Genomic DNA, 15,993 nt, shown 5'->3' with positions numbered 1-15,993 from the left:
CAAAGGTGGATAAGCAGCCCTGAAAAGGGCTCAACAAAACCCTCATCCAAGAGGTGCTAGTCATATTTGGACATTCACATACCCCTTTTATGAATTTAATGAATATGTGAAGACCATCATATTGAGAATACAACTTGCCTTCAAAACATTCATACTGATGAGATTACTTAAGAAAGTAAGGAGTGTGAGAAAGCCTTTCAGTGCAAATTGGAACTTACTTAACATCAAAGAATTCAAACTGGAGAGAAATACTATGAATGTAGTAAATGTGGGAAGGCCCTTAGAGGACATTCCTTTTTGTCTATCAGAGGATTCATACTGGAGAGAGACCTTATGAATGTGGGAGAACAAAACCTTATAAATGTAATGCATGTGAGAAGGTCTTTAGATAAAGAATAATATTTGATGTGCATTAGAGAATTTATACTGGAGAGAAACTTATGAATATAGTGAGTGTGGGAAGGCTTTTAGATAGAACGCTCCACCAGAGAATTCATACTGGATAAATTCCTTGTGAATGTAAGGACCATGAGAAGGCTTTCCACTACAATGCAGGTCTTACTCTGCATCAAAGAATTTGTACAACATAGAGACCTCATGAATGTGAGAAAACCTTCCAACTGAGAAGACAGCTTGCTTAACATCAGAGCATTCAAACTGGAGAGAGACCTTATGAATGTAATGAATGTTGGAAGACCTTCAGACTGAAGATATGCTTTTTCAGCATCAAAGAATTCATTCTGGAGAGAAACCTTTTGAAGGTAATGCCTTTAGACTGAAGACTTTATGTCCATCTAGTTCATACTAGAGAGAAACTATGAATATGTAGGCATTTCTGAGGAAGACAAAACTTACTCTGCATCAGAGAATTCATACAGAGAACTCTTATGAATGTGGGAAAGCCTTTAGGAGAAAGGCACATACTACTGTAAATCAGAGAATTAATACTAGAGAGAATCTAAATGAATGCAATGAATGTAGAAAGCTTCCTGCTACGACTCAAATATTGTTCAAGGTCAAAGATTCATACTGAAAACCTGATAAATGTGAATGTGAGAAGACCTTCAGACTGAGACATCTTTCTCAACTTCAAAGAATATACTCTGGAAACTTTTTTGAGTGTAATGCATAGTAGAGGGTCTTTAGACTGAAGACCCTACTTTGTGCCCGTGAAAGAATTCATGCTGGGGAGATTCTCATGAATGTAAGGAATATGGGAAGGCCTTCCATTGCAACTCAGATTTTACTCAATATCAAAGAATCTGTACTGGAGAAAAAAACTTAGGAATGTGAGAAAGCCTTCACAATGAAAGCACTTCCTACTGTTCATCAAGAGATTTCATGCTGGAGGGAAACATGAATGTTATGAATGTGAGAAAAACTTCAAACAGAAGACACATCTTGTTAAGCATCAAAGCATTAATTTTCTAAAGATTATATTATACTCAAGAGTATAATAGTTACGATAAAGTCTTTAGACTGAGGACACTATTTCATGTCTAGCAAAGACTTCATACTGGACAGATTCCTCATGAATGTAAGTAATATGAGAAGCTTTTCATTACAACTCAGAATTTATTCAGTATCAATGAATTCATATTGGCAAGAAACTTTATGAATGTAACATGTGGGAAAGCCTTCTGCCATGAGCTCAGAATTTACTGAACATCAGGGAGCTCATGTGGGAGGGACATATTAAGAATGTGGAAAGGCCTTCAGACTGGGACATAGCTTACTGGGCATCAGGGAATTCATATTGGAGAAAAACATTATCAATGTAACTTATGTGATCAGGCTTTCTATAGGATTTCAGAACTTATTCAACATCAGATAATTCTTTCTGGAGATAAACATGAATGTAATGAATTCTGGAAGTTCTTCAGAGAGACTGGAAACAACTTCAGAAAATTCATATTGAAAAAAACCTTTATGCATCTATGTAGGCAGGCCTTTCCTGAGGACAGTACTTACGTGGCATCAGAGAATTCATATTTGAGGAAAGTTTCATTAATATAATGAATGTGGGAAAATCTTCAAACTGGAAGCACACTTGCAGAAAAGAATTCAGATTAGCGAAAAACTTTATGCATGTAGTAAAAGAAAGAAGGCTTTCAAATTAAGGACACAGAACAATGCCAAGATGGTAGAGTGAAGCTAGCATTTTTACCTTTCCCAACTTCTCTAAAATTAAAAAAGCACCAAATTAAACTTTCAGTTGGGAAAGTCAAAATAAATTATAGTTATTTTTCTAGATTAGGGCAACTTAGCAAAAGGGTTAATCTAGACCAGTGGTTCCCAAACTTTTTTGGCCTACTGTCCCCTTTCCAGAAAAAATATTACTTAGCCCCCTGGAAATTAATTTTTTTAATTTTAATAGCAATTAATAGGAAAGATAAATGCACCTGTGGCCATCACTGCCCTCCTGGATCGCTTCGGCACCCACCAGGGGGTGGTGGTGCACACTTTGAGAATCACTGATCTAGACACTGGGGTGGCAGTTAAACAGGAATGCAGCACATAGTATGTAGGCCCAGCAGCAGGGAGCAGCCCAGCTACTACTGGGTGCAGGATTACTTCCCTTTGGGAGCTTCTTTACCCAGTACCCCATTCTGATTTGCAATTCTAAGTTGGACAGGAATATTTGTGGTCAAAAGGGAGCAGAACCTCTGCCTGGTTAAGAGCCAAAGCTTAAGCCAAAAGAGCAATGACCCTGCCTCTACCCAGTGCACATCATCCCAAGATTAAAGATTAAAAGTAGTAAGATTAAATCATTTATATTCTTATTTGAAAGGATGATACATGTTCAAAATTTTATCACTAAGGCAGAAGAAATATAGAGAACATGGTATGAGTATTAAGTTGGGCTGATATCAGAAATGGAGGAATGTGAAAGTGGAAGATACAGGGAGAAGAGAAAGGAGAGGTAGACTGGGAATGTTTATCTCACAAGAGACCTGTAAGAAAAAATTTTAAATGTAGAGGCAAAGAACTGACTATTAAAAATCTCCTTGTGGTCAATATAGGTTGCAAGACACAGACTCAGAAGAATACAATTGCTTGAATATATCTATAAGTAAAGCCTCAAAGAAAAATGCAAATTGGACACAGGCCCTACAAAAATTCCCAGAAGAATACAATTGCTTGAATATATCTATAAGTAAAGCCTCAAAGAAAAATGCAAATTGGACACAGGACCTACAAAAATTCCCAGAAGAGGCAAAGAAAAAAATCTGAACTGGTCTGAATTGTTTCAAAGAGGAAAGACTATATATTTACATACTCAATTACAAATAGAATTTGAACTTAACTAACAGAATGGGCAAAGAAAGAGGGAGGGGCAATAAGAGGAAGGGAACATTAAAGGGGAACAGTGGTCAGAAGCAAAACTGACTTGAGAATGGGACAAGGACATAATAATCATAACTGAATGTGAATGGGATAAATCCACTCATCAGACAACTGATTACAGAATAAATTAGAAACCAGAGTCTAAAAAGATGATGTTCTCAAGAGACACAAGATACGTAAAGTTAAAAAGATTATAGTAGAATCTGTTATGTTTGAGCTAAAGGGGGAAATGGTTCAGAGCTTCCAATTGTGATTTCAGACAAAGCAAAAGTAAAAACAGTCCTGATTAAGAGAGATTGTCAGAGTAACTACGTTTTGCCAAAAGATAATGTAATTTCAGTACGAATATGTGGCATGGCATGGCATGGCATACAAATTCTTAAAAAGAAGAGTTAAATATATTTGGGGAGGAAATAGTAAACTATCCTAGTGGTAAAACCTCTGTTTGTCTTTCTTAAACCCAGATAAATCTATCAATAAAATAAACAAGAGAAATAAACAGAAATGTTAGGTATGATAGACCTCTGGAGAATACTGAAGGAGAATGAAAAAAGGAGTACTTAATGGCACTTTCAAAAAAATTGATCATATATTAGAACCTAAAACCTCTCAAATGCTGAAAAGCAGAAATAGTAAAAATGTGCCCTTTTCAGACTGATCAAAAATATTTTCTATAAAGAGCCTTTGAAGCATAGATTACAAAATTAACTGGAAACTATATAATCCAATCCTAAAATCAGTGGGTCAAAGACATCATAGAAATTATTTCATTAAAGATAATTATAAAGGGGGGGGGCATCTAGATTGTTCAGTGGATTGAAAGTCTGGCCTAGATATGAGAGGTCCTTGGTTCAAATCTGGCCTCAGATACTTCCTAGCTGTGTGACTCTGGGCAAGTCACTTAACCCCAATTGCTTAGCCCTTATTGTTTTTCTGCCTTAGAATCAATACTGATTCTAAGATGGAAGGTATGGGTTTAAAAAAAAAAAAAGGATAATTATGAGGAGCAGCTAGGTTGAGCATAGTGGATAGATAACTAGGCCTGGAAGCCAGAGGTCCTGGTTTCAAATTTGGCCTCAGACACTTTTAGCTGTATGACCCTGAGTAAGTCACTTAACACCAATTTCCTAGTCCTTAACTACTCTTCTGTCCTTACTACTTTTCAGCCTTAGAATTGATATTTAGCATTGATTCTAAGTTGGAAGGTAAGAGTTTTTTGGTGTGTGTGTATTGGTGAGCTGTAACCCAAACAATACTAGAACATTTATATCTCTACATACTTAGATGAGTGAAAAAAGGAAAAAACATCAACAAATTGGATATGCAATTTAAAAAAAAGAATAAATTTTAAATTCCCAGTTAAATACTAAAATAGAATTCAGGAAATCAAAGATGTGGTTAATAATACTGAAAGTACAAAGAACTATTGAACTAATAAAACTAGAAGGTAGTAAAACCAATGAATAATTTGATTAAAATTTTTTTTGCCAGTATCAAGAATTAAAAGAGTGAATAGAACAACCAGTGAAGATGAAATTAAAGCAATTAAAGGAGCTATTTGTCCTACTATATTCCAGTAAAACTGAAAGCATAAATGAAATGAATATTTACAAAAATATAAATTGCTGAGATTAGCAGAAAAGGAATTAGAAAACCTATCTTAGAAAAATAAATTGAAGCCATAAATGAGTTCCCCAAGGGGAAAAAAATCCAAGATCAGATGAATTCACAGTTGAATTTAATACTTTAATGATCAGTTAATTCCAATATTTTACAAAGTGTTTGAAAAAAGACAGCAGTGCCCTATTAAATTTCTTCTATAATACAAATACAGTTTGACACCTAAGCCAGGAAGAGCAAAAATAAAACTATAGATTCATATTCCCTAATGAATATTAATGCAGACATTTAAATAAAAGCCTAGGAATGAGATTATAGCATCTGTATTATATCACAAAAATCATACATTATTGCCAGGCTACATTTGGACCAGGAATTGACTGCTGCTTCAATATAAGGAAGTTATAAGCATAATTGGCCATATCAGTAACAAAAGGAACAAAAAATAATGATTATATCAATTGTTGAAAAAGCTATTGACATAATACAGCACTCATTCATTTTAAAAACAGTAGAAAGGGGGCAGCTGGATAGCTCAGTGGATTGAGAACCAGGCCTAGAGACGGGAGGTCTTAGGTTCAAATCTGATCTCAGACACTTCCCAGCTGTGTGACCCTGGACAAGTCACTTGACCCCCATTGCCTACTCTTACCACTCTTCTGCCTTGGAGTCATGACTCCAAGATGGAAGGTAAGGGTTTAAAAAAAAAAAAACAGTAGAAAGTATAGTAAGTGGGGTTTTTCTTAAAATGATAAGCAATATATCTAAAACTAAGAGCAAGCATGATCTGTAATGGAGATAAACTATAACCAGTAAGATCAAGGATGTCCATTATCACCATTACTACTTTGTATTGTACTAGAAATGGTAGTTATAGCAATACGATACAAAGAAAAAATAAAGGCAATGAGGAAATAAAACCAATACCATCCCTTTTTGCAAATGATATAATAGCATGCTTTGAGAAAAACTCATTATTTGACAAAAATTGCTTCTCTGGCCCCCCATAATCTTCGGGCCAATTCCAGCCAAATGGGTACATTTAGTGTCTGAAAATGCTGCTTTCTTCCAGCTTCTCTTCAATGATTTTGTAGTTGGCTCAGCTCAGCTTGTAAAGATAGGATGAGGTCACACTGTGGTGGGTTTTTATAGAATTGTTTTATCCTAGAGCTAGAAAGCCAAGGAAGCCTTAGAACGGACTAACATGGTCTGACTATGATTTAGGAATATTAATTTGCTGATTGTATAGAAAACATATTGGAAAGGAGAAAGACCACCTGTGTGTCTGTTTTGGTCTGGACCTGAGATTTTATCTTCATGAGGAAGCAACTGGAAGTTATCTACACTAATAGACATGGCTAACTTTTGTAAATTATTGTCCTGGGCAAACCATAATTCAAAAAGACTGAAGGTAAAGCATGCTACCCATCTTGGAGGTGACGGATTTAAAATACAGAATGAGACATTTTTGGATGTGACCCATGCGGAAATTTATTTTGCTGGATTATAAGTATGCTATGAAGATTTAGTTTTCTTATCTTTTGTGTTCTATGAGAGAGAAGGGAGAAAAAATAATCCCTGAAAATAAAAGTAAAATTTCAATTTAAAAACTACTATAATGAGGTCTAGAGGATGACCAAACCTCCTGAGATGGAATATTTTTGGTCTACTATTACATACAGAATAAACATTTTTTAAAAAGTACAAATAAGTGGGGAAAATAAATTCAAAGGAATTGCAGTGGTCAGCCCAATGAAGGAGCTTTGGGCATTTATGTTTTCTTCCCATCCCCTTGTTACCATCTACCCTGCTCTCTGCTCACAGAAGATGGAGTTGAAGAGGTGGAATTCCAGGTAGTGGAAAGCAGAATAGTTGAGAGCCTTTAGTAAGTCCTTGGAGGGGTCAGGCTGAGAGAAAAGGAGAGATGGAATTGGCCCTCCCAGCTGGCCATTATTAAATATGCTGTATGTGTAGGCTGACTCACTGCAGACTATTGACATCAATTTATTAATCTACCTTAATCATTGTCCCCCAACAAATGGTGAAAGAGACAGGGAATATGTAGTACTTTATTAGTAAGACTAACGGGAGGGGGCAGCTAGGTAGCTCAGCGAACAGAGCTGGGTCTTGAGAAGATCTTGGGTTCAAATCTAGCCTCAGATGCTAGGTGTGTGACCCTGGGCAAGTAATTTAATCTGTTGTCTACCCCCTACTGCTCTTCTACCTTGGAATCAATAATTAGTATCCATTCTAAGACAGTAAGGGTTTTTTTTTTTTTTAAAGACAAATGGGAAGCATAATTTACCCAGATAGAAGAAGGGACCAAAGGATGATGAGAATTGGAAGGTTTTGGAGGTAAAGAAAAGTAGGAACTTTGGACCTAGTTGGAGAGCTGATAGCTCTGATAGCTAATTAAAAAATGAAGGGTAGTGCTACCTAAAACTGGCAAGAACATGAGTAGTTGAAGCCTAATCTGACTTTCAAGTCACTTAAATTATAATTTTCTAGGACAGGATATTGTTATTATGCTGCAATTGAGCTGATTGAATTTATTTCTACTTTGCTTTCTTTTCCCCTTATCATGCTTAGTGAACTGATATTACAATTAAATTGTGTCTTTGCTGTCTGCACATTTTCCCTCTAGAATATTTTTCAATTGCATATAAAAATTTTTACATTCATTTAAAATTTTTTTGATTTCTGAATTCTCTTCCTTCCCTCCTTCTCTGAGAAGGCAAATGATTTGTATATAAGTTGTTATACATGTGCAGTCATATTTTAAAAGAAAAGAGTAAAGAAAATAAAACATTTTTAAAGTATATTTTGATCTGCTTTCGGACTACCATCACTTACTCCTCAGGAGGTGGGTAGATTCTTCAGCATGAGTCCTTCAGAATAGTCTTAGATTGTATTGTTAAAGAATAGTTAAATCATTCACAGCCATTAGTTGTATGTTACTGTTACTATGTATAGTGTTCTCCTGATTCTGCTCACTTCACTTTTTGTTAGTTCATGCAAGTCCAGTTTTTTTTTTTTAAGCATCACATTCATATACCACAACTTGTTTCAATCGTTCCCCAATTGATGGACATCCCCACAATTTCCAATTCTTTGCCACTTTAAAGCTGATATATTTGCATTTTGGGGTACATATAGGACCTTTCCCTTTCTTTTATCTCCTTTTATCTTCAGTACTGTGGTAAGATTCCATAACCATGCTCGGGGTAATAGCTCCATCATCAGCTTCCACAGGTTAGACAGTAAAGGTGTATTCATTTCCAGAGCAACTGCCATGGAATCCAGATGGGACCCCAGAAGCCAGATAAGTAGGAGGAAGATACTCAGAGACCAAGAAATATGCCAGTCTTTGACAAGATCATTTGGGCCTTATCCATCAAGTTTGGAAAAGTAGGAACAGAGATTCTGAACTAACAGGGACCTTAGAGGCCATCAAACTCAACCCCTCATTTTACAAATGGAAAAGAAGAGGCTTGCCTAGGACAGTCCAGAATCTGAGGCAGAGGAGGTTGAAAATAGGAAAACAAACTCTATAGTTCTTATTTAAAAACTCAGACCTTTTGCATTCTAGAAACTAATTCTTGGCATGTTCTCTAGGTCTCTCCCCTGGAACCAAAGCAATAGATAACAGAGGAACTGAGCTTAGGACCCCATCTATTCCCTCAGCCCTGGGTGTTAACTGTGGCCCCCCTTGGGGAGTTGCACATCTGTAACAAGTGAACAGCTGAGCCTGGCTCAGGGGGAAAGATAAAGCATTAGGAGGTGTGTTCAATAAGTGTTCTATACTCCAGATTCCCTGATCTTCTATCTTTTCTTCTGAGCATTTTGGGATTCAATGCCTACTCTCTTTCCTTTCCTACCTTTCCAGGTTTTTGTTTTTATTAATGTACTTTACGTACTCTGTGTCCTCAATTCTCCCCTTATTGCCACACAGAATTCCTCTTTCTCTTTAAGCAGAGTCCAATTGCCATCTTCTAGAGGAAAACTTTCTCAATTGGATATACCCAATTGGATAAATGCTCTATTATCCCTGCAAGTATTTCAAGTAGAAAATAACCTTTCCGAAGTATTTTGTGTTTTTTTTCTTTCTTTGCATATCCTATATTACCCCATGTCTGGCATATATCCTGAATTTAATGGTTATTGAATTATATTATTTATATATCCCAAACAGGCATTATTCTGTGGGCCTTTTAGCCCACCTTCCCCCAATAGGACTGAATGTAGGAGAGACTGAACAATTCATAGGTTTCATATAAGGGAGGTAGGAAAGAATGGAATAAGCATTTATTAAGTACCCACTATAGGTCAAGAACTGTGCTAAGCACTTTATAAATATTCCATTTGATATAATGGCCCTGAGGTAGATAATATCCTCATTTTGCAGTTGAGTAAACTGAGGCAGACAAGTGAAGCGAGTTGCCTGAGATCGCACAACTAGTGTCAATGGTGCAATTTGAATACAGGTTTTCCTGATTCTAGGCCCAGTGTTTTGTGCCTTATGGTACCACTCTAAGCCTTTCCTGATAGGTAAGTTGCCCAGGCTTCCCTCTCACATCTTAGCCTTTTGCAGACCATGTTGTCTCCACTCTGAAAATCTACCTGTCAGAACCACCTGAGTACTTCTCTGCTTCTGGGTCCCAGGTCTGAGAAGCATATCTTAATCTTACCCAGAACCCTATTACTGTGTCCCTTACTGACCATTACCATATCATACCACTATAAGAATTTAAAATTTAGGTTTTATACTAAATATGAAAGTTCTAAAGTAATATTGTGGTCACCGATTTAAAAAATTAACCCAAGGCACAAGTCTGTTAGCTGCTCTTAATAATTTAGTTTAATAGAGATATAGTAAAAGAGAAATGTAGGAAGGAAATAGAAAGTATTACCTAGCTAGATACCCTATAATTTTTGTCTGAAGAAGTCCAGGTCACCACTCAGCAAGGGCTCTAAAGTCCCAATCTCCACGTGGAGTTGTGGTAGTCTCTTTAAGCCAGGAATCCCAGTGGTGTCATCAGCAAGGGTTCCACCAACACAGCCTCCTCTAGGAAAGGAAGGCCTCTCTGATACCAATCTCTCCAGAAGCCAGGAAAGGAAGGCCAGCTACTCACCCAGCAAGCCAACTTAGGATCCAGGGAGAGTCTCCTCCTCTAGTCCAGCTTACTGATGCAGTCTCCAAAGACAAACTCCAAAGGAAAAGTTCAAAGGAGAAGTCCCTTGGACAGGAAGTTTAGGACTTTTATAGTCCTTTTTCCACATCACTTTCTGTCCCTTCCCCACTTTACAGGAACCAATAGCAGTCTTTCAATTTGCCTAGCACTGCCCAGGGGGTGGGTGGTAGCCTCTGGAGTTGTCACACACTCTAGCAAGTGACTTGTGAACTCTCATATTTAGGAACTGGTAAGGATCTAAGTAGGGGTACTTAAGTTTTTTATTGATTTAGCTAAAAATAGGGGAGAGTTAATCCTATCTTCACACCACTAAGCACATACCTCCTACCTTCTCTTGGTCTTTTTCTGCCTTATCTTCCTCCACTATACTATAAGTTCTGTGAGGAACAGGATAATTTTTCTTGCATACCTTTGTATCTGCAATATTTAGAATAGTGCCCAACACAAATTTAACAATAATAGCTTTATTATTCTTAGTCCAATGGAAAAGTTTTCCTTGGGGTTATTACAATAGATCTTTGATTACAATGTGATTAAAGCAGAAGGTTGTGATTTCCATTCCAAGGGAATATTTGTTCATTTTGCTGGGTATTCTCAGGATCAAGAGGGTCTTCCCTGTTTAGGGAAAGTGGAATAGAGGGAGTTGGTACACACTGAGGGAATGTGGCTTGGGAATCCTCTCAACAAAATCAAGGCTGGAAGCTCTTGACCACTGGCAGTGGCTAGGCAAGGCTAGGAGGATCCTTAAGAGTTTCCATTACTGTCTTCCCTCTCCTTTCCCTTGCTACTCAAACCTAGATCATCAGGACTGGAAAAATTGGGAAGGAGGAATATTTGTTGGGGAGGGGAGTGACTGGGGATGTCAGGAGTTGGGAGGCCTGATATGGTCAGGAGGGGAGTAAAAGTGTTCCTTTTGCCCTTTTCCTGGAGTGACTATTCTAGCTGGCCTTTTTTGAGATTTTCAATGGGCATAAATTCAATTCATCCTCACTTCTGCCTTTATAACTTTATCATGAAACTACCTTAAGTCTATGTGTCTAAAATCTGATTTTCTAATTATCATTCTCAAAAGTCCTTCCTCCATCTCTCCTACCTAGTTCCATTAGAATACTTAAAGGAATCCATTCTAAGGGGATCTCATTCTAATATCTCTTTGTCCAAAGTACTTTCCCCAAAAGTGCCTGATCTATGCCACCAAATGGAATTTTGTTTTTAAGGTTATATAACATCTGCCCACAATCTGTTTCTATAGATTCCCTTTGGGGAGGTCTCTTCCTCCTTCCACTTTTCCTTTCACCCTCTCCTTGGCTAATAGAAAAGTATTCCTTTGTGATTGAGACCATTCTATGATTATATTTGTACAGACAATCTTCAAATCTGTTTCTCTTTAGCTATAGGTCTGAATTTCTCAGTGTGCCCTAAACCTGATCCCCTTATTAGCCTGACTTTTTTTCTTATATCCTCATTATTCTTTTTTTTTTTTTTAAAAAAAAGGAAAACTTTTTTATTTATGCACATCATTGTGATGCCTAGGAGCTCAATTCCGCCCCCTAATAATACCAAAAAACCTCAAGTGATCTTTGAGAGAGGAACAGGCAGCAATTTGTGCAGAATTGAATGGAAGTGAGATCTCTGGGTAATTTACATGGTACATTGGACATTTACATCCTGTCAGTTGTGCAGTTCTTCTCTTCTTCCTGAATTAAAGGGGAAAAAAATCTCATGTGGCCAAAAACAATAGAGGCCAAGGTCTTGGGCACTGTATTATGTGCCAGATTTAAATTAAACTTCAACTTTAAATACGTAGAAGTCCCAGTACACAGCAGGACACCATCGAGTATACTAGTATGTGAAATATTTCCAAGACCTTTTGTTTTCTGAACATTCATGAATCAATAGGGCTTTCATGAAATAAAGATGAAACCTGTAACCTCCTCCCCTTTCCTCTGGCTTTCAAGTACTATAGTTACAGACATAAAGCACTAGACATTTCAGTTACAAATCTTAACATAATTTCTTCTTTTTTTACAAAGAACTATAAAATGTTTAAGATGATGAAAAACTTATTTATCTTTTAAGAGTTGTATCTCCTGAGAAAGAGACTTTTGAAAAAAATCTGAAAAATAAAAATCATAGACTCTGCAAAGTACAAACATTTACATCTTTGCACAATCTCTGTGCTTAGATGATTTTGTTTTCTTTATATACATATATACTAATTTGTGCTTACAATGTTACAAGTTTAGTATAAACTTATAAAGTTAAGTCTATGAGATTAAGGTAAAGAAAAAATGGTTCTGGCATAGCAGAAAAGTAACTCTAAGACAAAGGATTAATACTTACACAAACCAATTTAATAAAATAATCTACTGAAGAGTAGACTTTCTGTAGTAACAGCTGTTAAACTAATGCCAGACTTATACAGTTAAAATTAAACTTCACCAGCCCTCCAAATTCATTTTATATAAATATGTGCATATATGAATGTGGAAACTTCCTTATCCATGTGAGGGAATTTCTTTATATTGGCAGATGCTCAGTTCTTTTTCTCAAATGTGCTCAGACCACTCCAAATCTTCCAGTTTCTGACATTCAATGGCACAAATATAAAGAATTTTTGTTAAGTTTTCCAATCATCTGCTAATCTTTGTGCTCCTTTCCATATGTGGTTCCCTATACTCAGAAATTCTTCAAGATTTTTTTTTAAAACCCTTGTACTTCGGTGTATTGTCTCATCGGTGGAAGAGTGGTAAGGGTGGGCCATAGGGGTCAAGTGACTTGCCCAGGGTCACACAGCTGGGAAGTGTCTGAGGCCGGGTTTGAACCTAGGACCTCCTGTCTCTAGGCCTGACTCTCACTCCACTGAGCTACCCAGCTGCCCCTCTTCAAGATTTTTAAGTCTAGGAGGCACAGGTGGCATCTTGTTCCAATCATCTTCAGGATAAGCTTCAAAATTAGATGTATCACCATCATTGGATACCTTCAGCACTATAGGAGGCTTTAGTTTTCTCTGCGGTACAGCGTCCCAGGCCACAGACCTGAACCACTGGTGCCTTTTCACATCATCTGCTCCATTCTTCATGTTCCCTAGTCGTCTTGTCCTGTCTGCAACAAGAAGTTTCTTAATAAGGTCTTTTACATAGAGATCCAAATGCCTAGGGAAATCTATTTTGCCTGCAAGAATTTTTTCATAGATGCCAAATGGGTTGTCATCAAAAAATGGAGGAAACCCAGAGAGCATCTCAAAGATAATCCCCAGAGCCCACCAATCTCCTGCTCTTCCATGGCCTTTCCTTTGTATGACTTCAGGAGCAAGGTATTCTGGCATCCCACAGTGTCCATGTCCCGTCCACCAGCTTTTTAGCAAATCCAAAATCTGTGAGCTTGATATGGCCTTCTTTATCTAACAATATATTTTCAGGTTTTAGATCTCTGTAAACTATTTCTTTCTATTACACAGATCATCTCTGCAGAATAAGATAGTCCTGTGCTGTTATTGAACCGTCCCATGTTTCTCAAGTAGCTGAAAAGTTCTCCTCCAGGAACATATTCCATTCACATGTATAAAAATCTTTCATCATGATAGATCCAGGATAATCTGATCAGAAATGGATGGCTGACTCCTTTCAGAACTGACTTTTCATTGCGTATATGCTGCTCTTGCTTTAGCCGAATGACATCTGGAATGCTCATTACCTTCAGTGCAAAATACTGCTTGGCTGTTCTTTCTTTGACTAGGTGAACTCGCCCAAAGGTACCTGTGCCCACCGTAGCCGGCGTATCCAAGTCCTGAAGCTTGTAAGCTGGAAGCTAGGGCGAAGGAGCTGGGGAGCCCCGGCCCACCGCGGGGCTTGAGGAATGGGTGGGCTCCAAATCCCCAGACCCTGAGGACCCCGGAGGAAGAAGAGGACTCCCTTTGCTGCCCCCATTTCCTGCCCCAACCTTGGCTGCTTTTGCCGTATACCCAGCAGCCTCCATGGGTGGTAGGATGGGGAAAGTCAGAAAACACAAGCCAGAAGCCTGGTCCTCCTGCTTTTCCTCCCAGTCCTCCTCCCTCCTTCCTCCTGGTGCCTCTCAGCACATCTCTCCTTATTATTCTTCTAGTCATTTATGCTCAAAAATTCAATCGGTCATTTTAGACTCTCTATGACTGTTCAGTCATACAGGTTCTCTTTTCTGACAACTTGCTAGTTGATGGTGTCAACCTAGATAAAACAAAATGACCAAAGTAGTGATAATAAAGGGTCTTTAATCGAGAGGAAAAGATTATAATCTGAGATCCCTCACAGTGCTAGATTACTGGGGTACCTCCTTGGGACAAGGGGTTCATTTAGAAACCATGGCCTTGAGAAGAGATTATATAAATTGTTTTACATAGCAACTAATAGCCTATATAGACTGGAAAAGGCTGGTCCAAGGCTTGGAGAATTAAGGGAGTTGTACACAACCTCAGGTAATGCTTGACTCTGGGAACAAGATAACCAGAAAATATTCTGCACTTAAGGTCCACATTTCCCCATTGGTGGAAAGATATTTCAAATTCTCTCTCTGACCAAAAGAGGTGCCAAGGAGTCAGATGTGCTGCTGGACCATTAGTCCAAGTTTTTGCTGAACAAGCAAGGAATAACGAGACTTTCCAGGAGAGCCCAGGGTACTGCTCTAATGAGGGAATCCAGGGTGATGGGGAGCCAGCCAAAAAGGCCACCTTTTCACCAAGGATGAGAGAGAAAGAAGCAGACACATAGAGAGGAGCCATTGGGGCAGGCCCCTTTGCAAGCAGGCCTTACAAACAGATGGAAGTAGTCAAAGAGAAAGGGCGACCCTTTCCTTCAGACCATCATTTCTCAGAGGTCTGTCATCTCATGGTGAGGGAGGACAAGGCAGGGAGCCGCTTGAACCTTGCAAAACATATCGTGGCAAGACATGGCAAGCAGGTCCCTGACAAAGTGCATAGATGTGTCAACACCCTAACTGCAGACCCCTGACCTAGTGCTAACACCCTAACTGCAGACCCCTGACAAGTACATAGATGTGTCAACACCCTAACTGCAAGAGATGCCTGCGAACCCGTAGGCTGATAAGGGGCGGGCATAAAACTCCTGTACTCAGGAGCCACAGGTGGAACTCTTAGGCTGAGCTCCCCTGGTGCGCACCAGATCAATAAACGACCCTTTTTGCTTAATTGCATCGTCTGCTGGTCTTCCTTGGTGGTGGGCTACGACTGGGACCCCAACAATGGAGTTGTCCAGTTTCCAAGAGTGCAGTCATTTGGCCTTCTGGAAATCTCTGCAATAGATGAATAGTTTTCAGAGAGGCTTCCTTGCCCGGCCCTTATCTAGACCAGATACTTGGCTTAGGAACTGCCCACAACAGGCTGAAGGGAGATTTTAAAAGAATCTGTGAATCTAACTCGTAGAATTAGCCTTTCTGGTTAAACAGTGATCTCAGGGTGGCAAATCTACAAATTCTCAAAAGGGAATAGATGATTCTTTTGGGGTTTGCACATACACACATGTACATACTTATCTATGGTGTCAGTGGCAACAGGTGTGCAACATTACTGAATTAACTTAAATGTTTTGATGCAAGACATTTGGTGTTGATGCATAGAACAGAGGTGACAATTTCATTAGAATTTACACACACACACACACACACACACATATATATATATATATATATACAGAAGCCACACTTGATGTGAAAATACAGTTTGCCTAAAAATACCATAATGGTGCCATCGTGAAGATAACACGTAAAGAGTAAAGAAATGACAAGCTGTAAAAACAAAAGCTAAAAACAGAACACAGATTACCAAAATTCATAAATCTGG

The 15,993-nt window shown here is 38.3% G+C and overlaps 1 protein-coding gene, 1 long non-coding RNA gene and 1 pseudogene across 2 annotated transcripts in view; 1 reads left to right on the top strand and 2 right to left on the bottom strand.

Annotated features, from left to right (window-relative positions):
* The window catches only part of LOC123233177 (zinc finger protein 850-like), a 282,653-nt gene that overhangs the window by 192,728 nt on the left and 73,932 nt on the right, over positions 1-15,993 (bottom strand). The gene's annotated exons all lie outside the window — the stretch shown is intronic.
* LOC123236698 lies at positions 1,485-3,638 on the top strand. The gene is made up of 2 exons (XR_006505430.1): positions 1,485-1,537; positions 3,024-3,638. It is a non-coding gene; the product is annotated as an uncharacterized LOC123236698 (long non-coding RNA).
* Positions 11,832-15,348, bottom strand: LOC123236557 (annotated as a pseudogene).

Source organism: Gracilinanus agilis, chromosome 2, assembly GCF_016433145.1.
Source record: "Gracilinanus agilis isolate LMUSP501 chromosome 2, AgileGrace, whole genome shotgun sequence".
Taxonomy (NCBI): domain Eukaryota; kingdom Metazoa; phylum Chordata; class Mammalia; order Didelphimorphia; family Didelphidae; genus Gracilinanus; species Gracilinanus agilis.
The sequence above is the reverse complement of the archived record's forward strand: the minus strand, read 5'-3'. Positions and strand labels throughout refer to the sequence as shown.